The sequence below is a fragment of the Pteropus medius genome, unplaced genomic scaffold (genome assembly GCF_902729225.1).
Source record: "Pteropus medius unplaced genomic scaffold, Ma_sr-lr_union100, whole genome shotgun sequence".
Classification (NCBI taxonomy): domain Eukaryota; kingdom Metazoa; phylum Chordata; class Mammalia; order Chiroptera; family Pteropodidae; genus Pteropus; species Pteropus medius.
In genome coordinates this window covers 1,810,231-1,821,392 of record NW_024344377.1, presented here as the reverse complement: position 1 = coordinate 1,821,392, position 11,162 = coordinate 1,810,231, and positions in this window count along the sequence as shown.

The window sequence follows — 11,162 nt, the reverse complement described above, 5'->3', positions numbered from 1 at the left end:
GATTTCAGGAAAGTTATGCCCTGGTGCCTACTTGGTTGGATGAATATAGTGTGATGGGCCTAAATGAGTCATGGTACTCTGATCTCCCTTCCCCAGTGCCTGGGCTAGGGATAGGCACGTGATCCGGGTCTGCTCAGTGAGGTGTGAGGGGGCTTCCTATCTGGATGAAACTCAAGTCTCCAGAAAAGAAAGTCTCTGTCCTCACCCCTAATCTTCTTTGAGATGCCACCATGAGGACATAGTATCTGGCGTGATGGCAGCCATCTGCTGTTGGTGAGGTGACAAGCATGAGGAAAGACCAGAATGCTGAAGACAGTAGAGAGGAAGGGTTGGCATGGCTGAACTGCTGAATGAACTGCCTACCTCCCAAGTCCCTGGTAAGTAAGCCATAAACACCCTGTGCTTTAAGCCACTACGAATTGCTCTGTAGTTGCTACTTGCAGCTCAATGCATTGGAACTGAAACAAAATCTTAACATTCTTCTAGGTGAAAATTATTCCAAGCTCCAGACAAAAAGACCTGGAACATTTCATTTAATTCAACGAGCTCTTGACGTGTACACAGACACCCTGCAAAGCGTAGCAGGTCCCAAAGGTGGCTCAGAGACTTGCCTTTGCCTTCCAGGTTCTCACCAGAAGACAAACATGTAACTGATCCTAAAATTCATATAAAAATACAAGGGGCCCAGAATAGCCAAAACAACCTTGAAAAAGAACAAAGTTTGCAGGACACACACTTCTCAATTCCAAAACTTACTACAGAGCTGTAGTAATTAAGACTGTGTGACACTGCCTCCTCTTTAGCATAAGGAGACATATAGATCAATGGAACAGAATTAAAAGTTCAGAAATAAACCCATACATCTATGGTCATTGGTTTTCTACAAAGATTCCGAGACAATTCAATGAGGAAACAATAGTCTTTGCAACAAATGGCGGTGCGACGATTGAATATTGACATGAAGAAAAATGAAGTTGCACCCCTCCCTCACACTATATACAAAAATTAACTCAAAATTGTTTAGACCTAAACGTAAGAGCTAATACTATGAAACTCTTAAAATAAAACATAAGAAAAACTCTTTGTGACCTTGGATTACCTGATGGTTTCTTAGATATGACATCAAAAGCAAGCACAAGCTACTGAAAAAAAGAATAAATTGGAGGTCAGGTTCATGGCACTTTGTCATAGCAGCCATAGGAAACCATCACAGGTACTCAGGATGAGCCACAGTAAGAAGACATCAGTGCTCCTGGACCTGAAAGATCAGAGGGAAAAGGCAGTGTTACCAGAGTCCCATGAAGGCTGAAGCAGTGAGAAAGGCCACCAGACAAGAGGTGAGGTCCTAGAGGGCTGCAGCCATACCAGGAAAAGAGGACGCACTAAGAGAAGAGAAGTGGGGGCTGAAATCCCCTGGTCCCTCTTTCCCGACATCTCCTTCTCTGCTTTTACCTCCCATTAGGTGAGGCCAACAGGAGGCCAGAGGGCAAGAGAACCTGTGTGATGCAGTCCATAGATCAGTCTCTGGGCAGAGCAGGGCCATGAAACATCCAGATGGATTTGAGGTAGGTATGGGGACGAATGGTGCATAACCAGCAGCTGGTAAAGGGTGTTTCAGGGTCTATTTAGCTAGGTATAATAGAAACCCCACTACAGTGCCTTAACCAAAATAGTTACAATATTTCTTGTGAAACTGGAAGTCTAGAAGTAGGCAGTCGGGATTGGTGCATTGGCTTGATTGCCTCGACACAGACGTGGCACATGTCACTGCTGCTCATAGTCTATTGGCCAGAGCTGGTCCCATGGCCTCGACCTAACCCCAAGACAGTCTGGGAAACATATTTTCTGTTTCTGTTTCCCGTTCCTTCTTCTCTACTGTTGGAGCCCACTTTCTACCACGGAGGCCAGAAAACAAAACAAAATAAACAAAAGCCCCAGCTACTCACCTTTATTTCCCTCCTTTCCCTGTATCTGTGCCATGGAATGTGGCCCTATCTTGACCGTGGCCCTAAAGAGAAGTCTATTAGGGTCTTCTAAGGAACATTTTCTCCACAATAAAAATAGACACCAATAAAAATAGACGCAATAAAAATAGACACAATAAAAATAGAGGAAATGCTCCTCTTTAATCAAATATTGTCATGTCCACATATGTTGCTCAGAATATGGCAGCCATCTTGTGACCATGTGAGGACAAATGAACAAATTGACATTACAAGGTAGCAAGAACCCAAGTCCTTGATGACATAGCCAAGCTGCTGAACCAGCACTGCCACTACCCTTCCTCTGGGCATCTTGTTAAGGGTGGTAATGACTGTCATTGCTTAAACTGTTTTTCATCAGATGCTCTGTTATTTGTAGAAAAACAAATAATGCATTTCTGTCCTATTCAAGCTGACTTGGCTTAGATTTTCTAGTACCAAAAAAAAAAAGAAAGAAAGAAAGAAAGAAAGAATTTTAACTCATGCAACCAGATGGATCCAGAAAGTAGGCAGTGTACCCATAACAGGAAAAGACTGATTAACAAGGGTGGTCACGCACAATAATCAGGAACAGAGTGTTGTTGCAGGATGATGAAGCGGAGTGAGAACAGAGTGTTGAGAGGAGCTGATGATGAGTAGACCCTTTTCCCGGGAGCTGAAGCCTCTGGATCACCCTCCTAATGAACATAACATGACAATGAGAAACTGCAAAGCGAGGCATAACCCGAAGCAGGATATCTGGTCACCAGGACTTAATGAACACCAAGCAGAGAGGAGAGATACAGGAGATGAGTCTGAGGTAGAGCATGGGTCTTCTGGTGTCATGGAGTTTAAGCCAGGCTGTAGCTGGTTACCAGCTCTTGCAAATCGAATGGGAAAACATGTAAAATATCAAATGGGAAACAAAGTTTGTAGTAGCTCTGACATCATCACCTCTAGGGAAGACAGTCAACTACAGGTGGGATCCTTCTGGTGAGATCTGATTCGGTGCTCGGAATTCTGGACTTGAGGGGTCTACGTATGTCCAATCATGTCTGAGTTAGAGCATCAATAACGCGTTTATTATGGGCTAGCATCATAGATATGTCCCTTGGTGTAGTTTGATATTCGATAATGTCTCTCAGTTAGATCTCAGTACTCTTAATCTGCCAGGCTTCCGGGAAAGGCAGAAAGTTAGTAAAAACTTTCAACACCCTACTTCTCTGGTAGCTACTGCTGTGCTAGTGATGGCATAAATCTGTGTTGGAAATCTGCCTCTTTACTGGGTCCTTCATTTATTAATAAATGATTATCCAGTTCCTACTACGTGCCAAGCCACATGCTAGGTCCTGGAGATACTAAGTACGAAAGACAACAGACAAGGCCCTGCACTCACGGAGATTACAGTTTGGGGAGAAAGTTAGACATGAAGCTAATGAAAACAAAGATGGCTACATAATGGCCACTGTGTTAAGAGCTCGGAAGGAAACGATTGACAACAAGGCAAGAATTGTGACCTAGATGGCAGGGTCAGGCCATTCAGATGGGAAGGAGCGCAGGATGAGAGTCTGGGGTCGGGCGAGGTCGCTGGGGACATCAGAGCCCAAAGCCCAGCGCTCCATGTTTAGAAACTGCTTCACTCAAAGATGAAAAATCATCGCAAATCTATCAGACTAGACACTCTGAAGAGTCTCCTGCTACAAAACAAACAGATACCGTACATGCCACAACGTGTACGGCCCTGCTGGACTCAGAAAATAAAGGAATCCTGCAGGAACATAAAAGGAAGCTTAAACTGGTAAAAGGAGAAATGCTGGGAACTCCAGGTGGGGAGCTGTTGACATGCCATGTGGACGAGCACCCACTGCCTCTGCGGGGGAGCTCAGAGGTGGCCGGGGGCGTGGGGCTGAGCATCAGCAGGTCCGCTATACAGACTCATCAGTGTGAAGGCATCGTGTGTCCATTAGGTGCCAGGCTCTGCAGAGTGAGCAAGGCAGGCAAGATCCCTGCTGTCACAGGTGACACGAGACGGCAAAAGGGACAATAAACAAGGAACAGGTGAATCATTTCAGAGCGTGGGAATATGAAAAAAATTAAAAAGCGTACCATGGTAAGGAGTTATTTGGGGTTACTTTGGCTGGGGTGGTCAGGAGAGCCCTATCGGAAAGCTAACATTTCAGTGAAGAACCGAATAATGAGAAGGAGCCAACCATACACTGTTCTGCGGGGAAGAACTTTCCAAATCTAGAGACTTCTCTTTTTCCCAGGCCTCTACTTCAAATCTAGACACTGATCCAAAAGCTTTTGAGAAGACACTGAGCCCAGGACTGGGACGTGGCTACCTTTATGGTCAAGGCCTCTGGGTTAGGGTGCCCAAGACACAGGATGACGCAAGAGAGACGGGCTCGCACATCTCAGCTCCTCCCTCCTGGGCACAGACAGCAAAGGAAGCACTTGCTTTGAGGCAGTTTGGCCAGAGAGCAGGGGGGCTGCTTATATTCAGATACGCCACATAAACCCGGAGGAAGGCACGTGTGCTGCTCACCTGCGGCGAGCATGGGGCGAAGAGAGAGCGAGAGATTGTTAAATCTGTACGGCTTCAGTGACGTGTTAACTTTTAGTCTGCACTGCCAAATGCTAAGTACAAATGATTAATCAAAAAGGACAAATAGTTTCAAGACATAAGTGTCTTAAGTCCTACCCCCCTGCCACACACACACTGGTGTGTCCCTGGTTTTTTTTTTGGAAAAGACTACAGCCACTTTAGTAAACGGCACTCATATCAGAAACAGCAGCTGGCCAGTGAGAGTTCGGCACTTGAAGTGATTTCCGGCTGGCAGAAAACGAACAAAAAAAAATGGCGTCAGCTTGGGGATACTTTGTACCACGCTTAAGCCCTGTGCTTCACGCCATCCTCCAAAACTTTCTCTCGTTTGCTTTTCTTCCATTTTTTAAAAAAACTTTAAAGAGAATTTATAAATAAAGAAATAAAAAGAGCCACAAATTAAAAAAATTTTTTTTTCTAATCTCATATCACAGAATGTGTTAATATGATCACACCTGCTATGCATTTGTCACCCAACACTAGACCGTCTGGCCTCAATAATGCTTTAGGCCAGTGCTTCTCGAACTTTAATGTGCCTTTGAATCACCTGGGGTGGGGAGGGTGTTAAAATTACAGATTCTGATTCTGGGAGGGGACCTCTAATCATTCATTCCTAACTCCCAGGGGATGCCATGCGCTGACCGTGGTCGATGCTTTGAACTGCACTTGGGAGTCACAGGACAATTTAAGTGTGTTTACTCACCTTTGAAGGCCAGAGTGGGATCTTTTTTTTACTATTATTATTGAGATATAATTCACATACCATAAAATTCACACTTTTAAAGTGTGCCAGTCCGTGGTTTTGTTTTACTCACAGATCTGTGCAGCCATTGCCACAATCAATTTTAGAGCATTTTCATCACCCCAGGGAAAAAAAAACCTTACTCTATTAGCAGTCGCTCCCTGTTACCCCAACTCTCCCCGCAGCCCCTGGCAACCACGAACTTATTTTGTTTCTACAGATTTGACTATTCTAGACATTTTATATAAATGGAATCATGCGATATTGTGTCTTTTGTGTCTGGCTCCTTACACCTAGCATAATGTTCTCGAGGTTCTCCCATGCTGTAGCAGGTGTTGGTACTTCTTTCCTTTTTATGACTAAATAATATTCCATTTATAGATATACCACATTATGTTTATCCATTCATCGATCGGTGAACATTTGAGTTGCTTCCACCTCTTTGCCATCATGAATGATACCTTGGCATTTTTCAGAAGTGCAAAGAGGTCCCTCATCGTCTGTCACAATCACTTGTTCATCCAGTGGGGAGTTACTGGTATCTAGTTCGCAACGTTCGCTTTTGGCAGAGTTGAGAGCTGTGCTGGGGCAGATCCCACCCTGAGTCCGGACTGGGAAGGGAAGGGCGGTGGTGTCTGAGAAGTGGCTGCGTCTGCCCAGCGAAGCCACCGGCCTTTAGTTACATGTTTTCCCAATGCCAATTTCTGACTCCTCACCACATTTAGTTTACAGTTCGGTCAGGTGGTCTGACAACATTACTATCACCTTAAAAAAAAAAAAAAAAAAAAAAGCTATTTATTTTAAAAGAATTTTAAACTTAGAGAAGTGGCAAGACGAACACAAACAGCTCCCATATCTCCAGCGGTTAATGTTCTATTTGGCCCGCCTCCCGCTCTGGCTATCGATCTTCGTTACTATCCTTTATGTGAGATCGAGTCGCAGACACGATGCCTATCTTTCCTCAACATGCCCACCCACCCCAAGGACTCCTTCCTACATCACCGCAGCACAATGTCCCTAACAGGAAATGAACACTATACTACACTGTCTCCCAGGCCTCACACTCCATTCAGATGTCACCAGCTGAAGGGAAGGAAGTAGGACAGCAGAGGGAGAAGTTGAATATAGAATTTTAAGTTGAAAATAATTTTCTCATCAGGAATTAAAAAGCGTTGTTCCATGGTCTGCTTGAAATGGATTCTGATTCAATAGTCACTGGACCAACATTTCAGGTCCTGCTAGACACGGAAAATACAATGTTAAATAAGACCAGGCCTCTGCTTTCATGGGGGAGGCAGATTCTAAACAGAAACAAAAACAAGGAATAAGACTTGGTAGCGATGAGTGCTGTGAAGAATTTAAATAAGGCTAAGGGTAGAAATGCTGACTGGGAAGTGCTATTTCGGATATGAGGGGCGGGGACACTTCCTCTGAGGAGGTGACATTTGAGATGAGACTTGAATCACGAGAAGTAATGAGTCATGCAAGGATACAGGGAGATGGTATTCCAGTCAGAGGCAATGACCAAGAAAAGCCTTTGAGGATATGATGAGTCTGGCACATTCGAGAACCTTCTGGAAGGCACGGGTAGTTGGAGTGTGGTACACGAGGGAGAGTGCTGGATTCTGAGTCTCGTTACTATGTTCTGTTTCTAGAAACATTTGGGAACGGTGGTGGATTGAAGAGGGCCATGAATTCTTTGACACTCCTCCCGCTGAAGTGGGGGATCTATGTCTCCTCTTTGATCTGGGCCCAGTGACTGTCTGACCAATAGAATGCAGAGGAGGTGACATTGTGCCCGTTTTTACACACAGACCTGAAGAGATTGGCGTATTCTACTTCCTATCTGTTGAAACATTTACTCTTGGAACCCATTCGCCATGCTGTAAGGAAGCTCCAAGACACATGGAGAGGCCATGTGTAGGCCACAGATGAGCTTCCAGCCAAAGTCTGTGTCACCAGCCAGCCCTCAGAGCCCAGCCTCATTCAGCCTCCCCACTGAGCCTTCACATGACTCCGGGTTTAGCGTTTGTCTGACCACAGCCACATGAGGGCCCTCCCCCAAATGAAACGGCCCTCGTTGAGCCCGGCTCACCCATAGAACTGTGAGAGAGATTTTTAAGTTACTGGGCCAGGTACCCACTGGGCCTTTTCAATCTGGAGATTCACCTCCTTGAACTTTGGGAAATGTTCTTCTGTTACTTCTTCCTTCCACTTTTTGATTCCATGTCTGCATTTCCTGTTAATCAGATGTGGGATCTCATAGATCAACTCTCTAAGCCTCTATAAATATTTTTCCATAGTTTAAATCTTCTTTCAATTCTATTTTGTTTTTGAGATATTTTATTGTTTGCCTTCAAACTTCTATTGAATTTTTAATTTCAGAATATATAGGAGGTTTGGTTTTTGTTTGTGATTTTGCTTTTTCTCTGGTTGGTAGGCATGGGGGTGGGATGGGACGAGGTGAAGGGTTAGGCTCTGCTTATACTGAGTTTTAATTTTCAGCCCCAGTTCTGCTCCCTCCGCTGCTGGGGTGTTTCAGAGCCTGTCCTGGGTCTGCAGGGGACATGGAGCCTCCCTCGGGCTGAAGGCCGCCCGCCCCCGCCCACCCCGGCCCTGGGCCGAGGCTCCTTTGCTCTGACTCCTTCATGACCAGACCTCCATCCACTGCCCGTTTTCCAACGAAACTGCATCTGTCTTTTGTCAGATGATGTGGTACCCTGAGTTTGCTTTGTTATTGTCCCAATAAACTTAAAAACCAAAACAACAACAACAAAAATGACAAAAAAACAACTTCCTCTCGCTAGCATTTTAATGAAGTCTCTTTAAAAAAGGCGTTAAATTTGTATTTTGTTAGCCTCCTTAATGGGAGTTTCTTTTTCACAGTGTACAGAAATAACCCAAAACGTTTTCTTTTTCTTTTTAGAAATCTACCTGTTTACTGTCGTATTAAACATTACTTTGAAGCATACTAAACATTACTGTTTCCCTCTCAGAAGTTTTACATACTCATCAGTTCTAAGCATTACCTGGCATATGTTTTGTTTTCTTTGTGTTCTCTGCCGTGTGCTAGTAATTTTCAGCGAGGTTCAATTTATGTGAATTCGAATCGGGCAAATAAGTCATATGGAATAGAAGTATTAATAAAACTTCACCTCAGGAGCAAATTTCGAAATATTTCAAATCTTCTCAAATGAAAAACAAATTGCTCTTGTTCATTAGTCAGCGTGTTGGTCAAGATGCCTTTCAAGGCTGACTGGACGAATGAATGATAAAAGCTGCACTCACCGTTGTCACATGGTGACGCCCCTTCGGCTGATAAACCCACGTCAGCAGTTTGGGTCAGGATTGTGGGAACCACACCGTTGCTAGGCATTGGAATTTTGGCCTGCGATTGCGGTGTCAAAAGATTTTCATATCTCAAGGCCATTCTACCCAAGCATTAGGTATGGAGGGGCAATGAGGGACAATGGAAAAAAAAAAAAACTTCTGGATTAATAAACTGAGAACAGACGTTAGATGTGGTAGAAAGCCATGAAGGGGACCCAAACGGAGCACCATGACATGCCACATGGTTCATCTGGAAGGAGACACACTGTGCGATACAGAGGTGACACCGAGAAAGTGAAAAATAGCGCTAAGGGGGAATGAGCCGCAATGGCCGCAGGTCCAGGCCCCTCTGCAAGCGTCCTCTCCGCTCCCATGCTTGTTCCCATGAGGGAATTTGACTTAAATGATCTGAGCATCGAACTATGCAAGAATTCAGGAAAACATTATAAGATGTGATCGCCTTGAACAATTCTATTTGCGAATAAGGGTTTTCTGCTTTTAAAGGGTCTTTATGGATATTGTCTTGTTGGATAGGCCATGCTGGGTCTGTGGGGAGGGTCGAGGGTGGCACTATTTTACCGGATGAAATCGAGGCGCGAAGCATTTGGGCAATTGACTCAAGTCACGGCTGGCAAGGAGGTGAATCAGGACTGAAAATCCAGACTTCTCATTCCAAACTCGCTGGTAGGTCCTTTGCTGTCACAGCATTTCAGCTATTGCAAAACTCTGACTTCTTAAAGAATCTCTTTCCCAACCCAGTTAAAAATCTTAAATATGCAAAATAATAATAATAATAATAAGTTGTGATGAATGGAATTCGGTGCTCTGGAACCTAATTTTGAAAATAGATTACCTTTTAAGTTTTCTTGGAACAATTACTATTCACATGAGATGAAACTTCTAGAACAAAAAAAGAAAATTCGTGAGAAGACAATCTCCCTCTTTCCCTGTCCCTCAGTCTCCGCCCCTCCCAGGAGGCAGCCACTGTTACCAGTTCTTATGTACATTTCCAGTAAGAGTCATTAATTTATATATTATAATATGACTTTTTAGAGCATAAGATTCACATATTATACATAATGTAGTACACGCACGGGAATTTATACCTTTTTTTCCTACACAAAACGATAGCATATTATACACGCTGTTCTGTACCCTAATTTTTTTTCACTTATTGATGTATCTTGGAGAGTTTTCAGTGTTGGCACATAAAGATCCTGACGTCCTTTCAAATAGTTCCTTAGTTTTCAATTTTATGGTTGCACATTTAATTCATTAAATACCGATGGAATTTTAGGTAGCTTTGCCATTTAGAATTAGCCTAATAATAATTGCTCATTCTCCCTTTCTCAAGGGAACATAGTGACATTTTCAAAAAGGACAACTTGATTTTCAGAGGTTGGTAGAAGCTGACAATGACCTGTCTCTGTTTATCAGAAGCACTTCTAATTTTACAGCTTTTTAATTTTTTTAAGGCTGCTTTGTTTTGAAAAGTGACTGGTCTGAGTCGAAATTTAGAACTTTCCCCTAGTAAATTGCAGCCCAAGGCAGCTGAAACAGGCTTCGTATCCCAAATAAACTCTGAAAAAACAGAGCTGCAGGCTCTCAGTACCTGCAAGCTCTCTGCCCTCTGTAATCCTCCCTCTGGGCTGCAGAGCCTTCTGGAAAGCTGCCGCCTGGCCTGGGTCAGATTGCTTACACGCTGCTGCCTCCCAGGCCAGTGTTCCCAACCTTAAGCCAGTGCACATTTATAGAACACTCCCATGTGATCCCGGGGGAAGGCAGGCCGCGGGCAGAGGGCAGAGCCGAAAGTCGAAACATCGGGAGGAGAGGGCCTTTCCCCCCTCTCTGCTCCCCACGCTCACAGGATACTGGGTAAGTCAGTCTCAGATTGGTGGCTTTTTCCCTTTGAGCTACGCGTGGCTTTAAACTGGTTTGGCTACCGAGAATGGAGGGATAAATGCATTTCTTTCTTTTTTTCCTTATAAAGGGAAATTAAAGGCCTGTTATGTGCTTCTAAATCCCCCATAGTGCTTCCTAAATTAACTATATATATATATATATATATATAAATTATTTTTTCTTTCCAGTAAGTTACCGGCTACTTTTGGTAGGATATGTCCCCATCAATCTAGACCTTGGTCCATTCGTTTATAAAATAAGGGTTTGGCTAGATGATTATTGAAATTTCTCTAGCCTCTGTTATGATTCTGCTCATCGCAAATTAGATTTTCAAGTATTTGTGATTCTGTGAAACGCTGATTTAAGACCGCCCCCTAAGACCCTAATTCATCAAGACTTTATGGAACACAGTTATTTTTGAACTCCCGATGGCGTTGACTTTGACATGTTTGCACAGTGTTTCTCCAGAGTCACACAGGGACCTTTTCAGACTGTTTCCGAAACCGTGGCTGCCAGCTTGAGTGGCCATGGCAGCGCAACAAAAACCGTGTGTTTCTGAGTTTGACTTGGTGTCAGTTATAGCCGAATCATCAGGTCTCAGTGAAGGAAGGCCGAATCCTAA